This window comes from Melanerpes formicivorus, unplaced genomic scaffold, assembly GCF_026170545.1.
Source record: "Melanerpes formicivorus ecotype bairdi unplaced genomic scaffold, bMelFor1.0.p_v2 SCAF_1, whole genome shotgun sequence".
NCBI lineage: Eukaryota > Metazoa > Chordata > Aves > Piciformes > Picidae > Melanerpes > Melanerpes formicivorus.
Window position 1 is genome coordinate 48,670,170 of NW_027142353.1, and position 6,000 is coordinate 48,676,169.

Sequence of the window (6,000 nt, forward strand, 5' to 3'; positions counted from 1 at the left end):
TTGTAGCCAGGAGGCGGTTGGTCTCTTCTCCCAGGCAACCAGCACCAGAACAAGAGGACACAGTCTCAAGCTGCACCAGGGGAAGTTTAGGCTCAAGGTGAGGAGAAAGTTCTTCACAGAGAGAGTTGTTAGCTGTTGGAATGTGCTGCCCAGGGAGATGGTGGAGTCACCATCCCTGGAGGTGTTCAAAGGGGATTGGACGTGGCACTTGGTGCCATGGTCTAGTAGTCATGAGGTCTGTGGTGACAGGTTGGACTTGATGATCTCAGAGGTATCTTCCAATCTTACTGATTCTAGGAAGGGAAGGGAAGGGAAGGGAAGGGAAGGGAAGGGAGGGGAGGGGAGGGGAAGGGCGGGGCCTCAACATATACACATATTACATCCATAGTCCTGCTAGTAGAAGAATGGAGAATTAGAAAAGTAAATAGTTTCCTCTCTTATAAAGCTAATATGAGTTTGATAGTTTTGTGATGAATTAATGATTTAGTATAATTCTGTGTAAATATATGCAATCACCCACTTAATGATGTATGAATATGCCATATATAGTCTGATTCTGAATTACTTTAATGTTGAAGTAATTAAAATATGCATAAAATTTGAATATTAAGCTAGAGAAAGTAGGATGTAAAAGCATAGGAAATGACAGGTCAAAATATGCTTTAAAATTTTTGTAATAGCTTTCATGTGAATAATGACCAGTCATGAAAAAACAGATGTACAAAAATAATTTGCAACAGATATTGATGTTTTCAGTATGAAATTAATTTAGCTGTTGGATTTCTAAAGTGTTTTAACATTTATTCATAGGATAAAGAGGCGTTTCCATGACTTTATTCATGAGCGTATTTGCTAATACAATTATCCCCACAGAAACAATAATGAAAAAAACAAATGACAACATAAACAACCAATATAGTTGCTCTGAATTTCAATAAATGAGCACAACAGACAATTCAAATATAGTCCATTTCAAGGAAAATCAAGAATACTCAACTCCAGAACAGTAATTGCTATTACCCAATATACATTGAATAGCATATAAACATTGTCATTATAGTTAAACTATGCTCATTCAGGCACAGTAAGTTCATTTATTCACCTCAGACTGATATCAATGCATATATAGTCTCCTTACAATAGGCACTTCTCTGCAAAGACATGACAAAATTAAACAAGTGAGAGAGGGTGGGTAAATACCCAGTGGCTTTTAGTGTTTGTTCTACAGCTAATTAGAGGGGTTGGGGGTTAAAAAAACCCACAACCCTAAACTATGTGGATAGATGAAGTCCAGTGTTCAAGCTCATTCGCTGACTTTCATTCAGGACATTTCCACAGTCATTATAATAATGGTGGTACTGTACATATGGCTCTTTAAAAAATCATGCCAGTTTTCATCTGTGAAGTTCTAGGTGTTTTTACACTGCCAAAAAACTTAGCTTTTCAATGCATTCCTGGGCCTTTGTCCATGAATTGTGCATAAACAACTAAAGTTGGTTTATATTGAACTTTCTTCTATGAGTGTTCCTCTCACCACAAAACTCAGGATGGAAGGATGGGTGTAGAAGCACCAGCTCTGGCTCCCTCCCCACCTCATCAACATTATCCCAGAAAGGTCTGCACCTCCAAGCACCCACTAGTGACTTCAGGTCACACCCCTGGTTATTCAATTTACAGATCTCTTTCTTGCCATTTAAAATAAGTACACAAATAAAGATTAGTACTGTAGCAGAGTCCTCAGATTGTGTTGGATGCTTTGAAGAGGGAAGACATTTGAAAAATAAATAAATCTAAAAGCAATGTCCCTCAAAATACCAGAATTAAAAGAAAACCTAAAAAAGCAAAATCCAGTTGCTGCAGTTTAGGTTTGCTAGTACATACACAGACTCTGTGAGTATGTCCTCTGTTTAAAAGTATAGATACTTTCTGTGTATCATGAATGACATAAGATGAAATCTTACCAAACATCAATACAAATATAGGGCTATTTGTTGAACCAGTCAGTTATAGATAGTTTGATGTCACCCACATCTTCAAGATAATTGGGTACCAGTCTGTGAAACACATTTGTTAACGTCTGGGCCTTCCTAGATCATGGGTTGTAGGCTGCCTAATGAAGATTAATGAAGAAAAACAGAAAGTGGAAAAACAACTAGCACTTTCATCTGTATCTTTAACTATAATGTTCCAGGTGGGACATCAAGACATTAGGCAAAGTGCTAGAATTGAAACACTGTCTCTGTATTCTGCAAAGAGACATTAATCACAGGAAGGAAGACTGTCTTTTTTTCCCCTTAGCTTCCCTGTCATTTTTCTAGGATGGATTTATTTTTTGTGAGTCACAACAGGTGATAGACAGAAAATTGCCAACAGTCAGAGCCTGGATACAGTCCTGCTATCACAGGAGATGCATTTCTAAGATAAAACTGGCAAAGCACAGCAGATGGTGACTGACATAATTTGTTGCCAAGTAAATCCATGTACCGTATAGGGTTAACTCTCCATGCAAGGCAATGCTGGATTAGAATAAACCTTTATTTAGAATAAACCAAACCAGGTTGGAAGAGACCTTCAAGATCATCACGTCCAACCCATCAACCAATCCAACCCACCCAAACAGCTAACCCATGGCACCAAGCACCCCATCAAGTCTCCTCCTGAACACCTCCAATGACGGCGACTCCACCACCTCCCTGGGCAGCCCATTCCAATGGGCAATCACTCTTTCTGTATAGAACTTCTTCCTAACATCCAACCTGAACCTCCACTGGCGCAGCCTGAGACTGTGTCCTCTTGTTCTGGTACTGGCTGCCTGGGAGAAGAGACCATCATCCGCCTGTCTACAACCTCCCTTCAGGTAGTTGTAGAGAGCAATAAGGTCACCCCTGAGTCTCCTCTTCTCCAGGCTAAGCAACCCCAGCTCCCTCAGTCTCTCCTCATAGGGCTTGTGTTCCAAGCCCCTCACCAACTTTGTTGCTCTTCTCTGGACACGTTCCAGCAAGTCAACATCCTTCCTAAACTGAGGGGCCCAGAACTGGACACAGGACTCAAGGTGTGGCCTAACCAGTGCAGTATACAGGGGCAGAATGACCTCCCTGCTCCTGATGGCCACACTGTTCCTGATGCAGGCCAGGATGTCATTGGCCCTCTTGGCTGCCTGGGCACACTGCAGGCTCGTGTTCAGCCTGCCATCGACCAGTACCCCCCAGGTCCTTCTCTGCCTGGCTGCTCTCCAGCCACTCTGACCCCAGCCTGTAGCTTTCTTCCTCCAAACCTTCCCATGAGCTGCAGTAGTTTTGGAAAAAAAAAAAACCCAGTTCTGAAAATACAAGTGAAAATAACACTTCAAAGCAACATGTCAAACAATGCAGCAAAATTTTAAAGTAGTTTTGGAGCACACCTAGGAGAGTCAGCTGAGTCTGACTTTCAGAATTACTGCTTCTGCTCCTGGTGAAAGATTTCCCCATCTAAACAGCTTTTGATCATTTAGTACAAGCCAGTTAAATTGTGAGAGAGGATATCACTGAAAACAAATAATCCTTAAAATAAAAGAGATTTCCATGGAATGTTTGAATCCAGAATTTAAACAAAACAAACAAACAAACAAAAAAAAAACAACCAAAAAAGCAGGAAGGTTCAGGCATGTATGTGTGATTTAGTGCTCCTAACAGGGTTATTAATAAAACATTTTTGGCTTCTAAAATAGCTGCTGTGCTGCAGCACAGCACGCAATGCCCAGTCATCCCATTTGGCTGTGAATGGAGTTAAATCCACTTAGCAGTCAGTCACTAGCTGTGTTCCCCAGAGCTCAGTATTGGGCCCAATTCTCTTTGATATCTTTATAAACGATCTGGATAGGGGGATTGAGTGCACCCTCAGTAAATCTGCAGATGACATTAAGTTGAGAGGGAATGTTGATCTGCTTGAGAGTAGGAATGCTCTGCAAAGAGATCTGGACAGGCTGAGATCAATTGTATGAGGTTTAACAAGCCCAATTGCTATGTCCTGCACTATGGTCTCTCTGCTTGGGGCAGAATGGTTGGAAAGTTGCCTGGAGGGAAAAAAACTGGGGATGTTGGCTGACAGCCATCTGAACATGAGTCAGCAGTGTGCTCAGGTGGCCAAGGCGACCAACATCAGGAATAGTGTGACCAGCAGGAGTAAGGAGGTGCCTCTGTACTCAACATTGGTGGGGCCACACCTTGAATACTGTGTTCAGTTTTGGGGCCCTCACTACAAGAAGGACATTGAGTTGCTAGTGTGTGTTCAGAGAAGGGCAACAAAGCTGATGAAGGGTCTAGAGAAGAAGTCTTAGGAAGAGTGGCTGAAAGAACTGGGAATTTTTAGTCTGGAGAACAGGAGGCTGGGGGGAGACCTCATTGCTCTCTACAACTACCTGAAAGGAGACTGAGTGAGGTGGGGGTCAGCCCCTTCTCTGTAGTGCCAGGTGATAGGATGAGAAGAAATAGGATGAAATTGTGCCAGTGGAGGTTTAGATTGGGTATTAGGAAAAAAAGTTTTATGGAAGGAGTGGTCAGTTATTCAAATGGGTTACCCAAGGAGGTAGTGGAGTCACCATTCCTGGAGGTTGAATTGGGGTGTTGAAGAAATGTGTGGATATGGCACTTCAGGACATGGTTTAATGGCCATGATGGTGTTAGGATGGTGGTTGGACTTGATAATCTTAGAAGTCTTTCCCAACCAAAACAATTCTATGATTATATGATTATTTTTTCCTTTTATAATTAGGAGTGAGAAACAGAGGGAAATTTGCATGACATCTATACAAAAAAAGAGAGTTTCTCTGCTGTATTTGGTAGGAATGTGTAACTTGGATGGTGATCTGTGTTGGGGCCCTATGCTGAGCAGGTAGATGAGAGTTGGCTGCTGGATTCAGGAGACAGAGGGAATGATGCAAGCTGCAGGGCCCTGTGCCCACATCTGCCTTCAGGGCTCCTGAGGAGATTGGTGGCTGCAGGCACTTACTCTGGTGACTGTATGGAGAAGCCTGCCCTGCTAAGCAGCATAGTGTCTGTAGGTATGTGCTGCCTCACAGGAATACAAAGGGTGTTGCAAAATGTCTCAGACCCATCCAGATCTTTGACTGGCACTGCCTGGTGCTTGAATGATGACGGGGAATGTTTTAGCAAGGTTACTGATGTAGTAGAGGTACTACTAGGGGGAATGGAATGAAGCTGGAGGTGGGGAGATTCAGGCTGGATGTGAGGAGGAGGTTCTTCACCATGAGAGTGGTGAAGCCCTGGAATGGGCTGTCCAGGGAGGTGGTTGAGGCCCTATCCCTGGAGGTGTTTAAGACTGGGCTGGATGAGGCTCTGGCCAGCCTGATCAAGTGTGGGGTGTCCCTGCCCATGGCAGGGGGGTTGGAACTAGATGATCCTTGTGGTCCCTTCCAACCCTGACTGATACTGTGATACTATTTGTGTCATCAAGCTGACGGAGAGTCACTCTGAACAAGAGACAAAAAAAAGAGGAAGTAAAGGAGAAGTCTACTGAATATCTCAGGTTGCCTTCATATCAATGAAAGAAGTCAGTATCAATGAAGATAGAAGTCAACACTTAATTGGCTTACCAGACACAGACAAAAGTACTAATAGAAGTGTATGGCTTGGTCAAATAGGAATGAAGAATATTTGTTTGTATAGAAATGGTCAGTAATATAGATTAACTCAAATATTTATCCTGGGCATTTTGGAGAAAATAAAACTGAGAAAAAATATGAAAAATTGTCATCATCAGGTAAGACAATATGTCATGATACCTTCTCATAAGAGGAATTAGTCTAGGCTTGAGGAAAAGCTTCCTACCAGCATTGGGAATTGAGCACTAGACTAGTTCAGGTGGAAGGACTAGGGTATTTCCAACTTTTTAAAAGTACAGATCTGCCTAAGCATCTGTCAGGCATGGTTCAGTGGTGGTCAGTTCTGTTTTAGGATGCTTTAGGTTCTTAAACACAGCATTCCTTAATAGCTCCAGAAAACT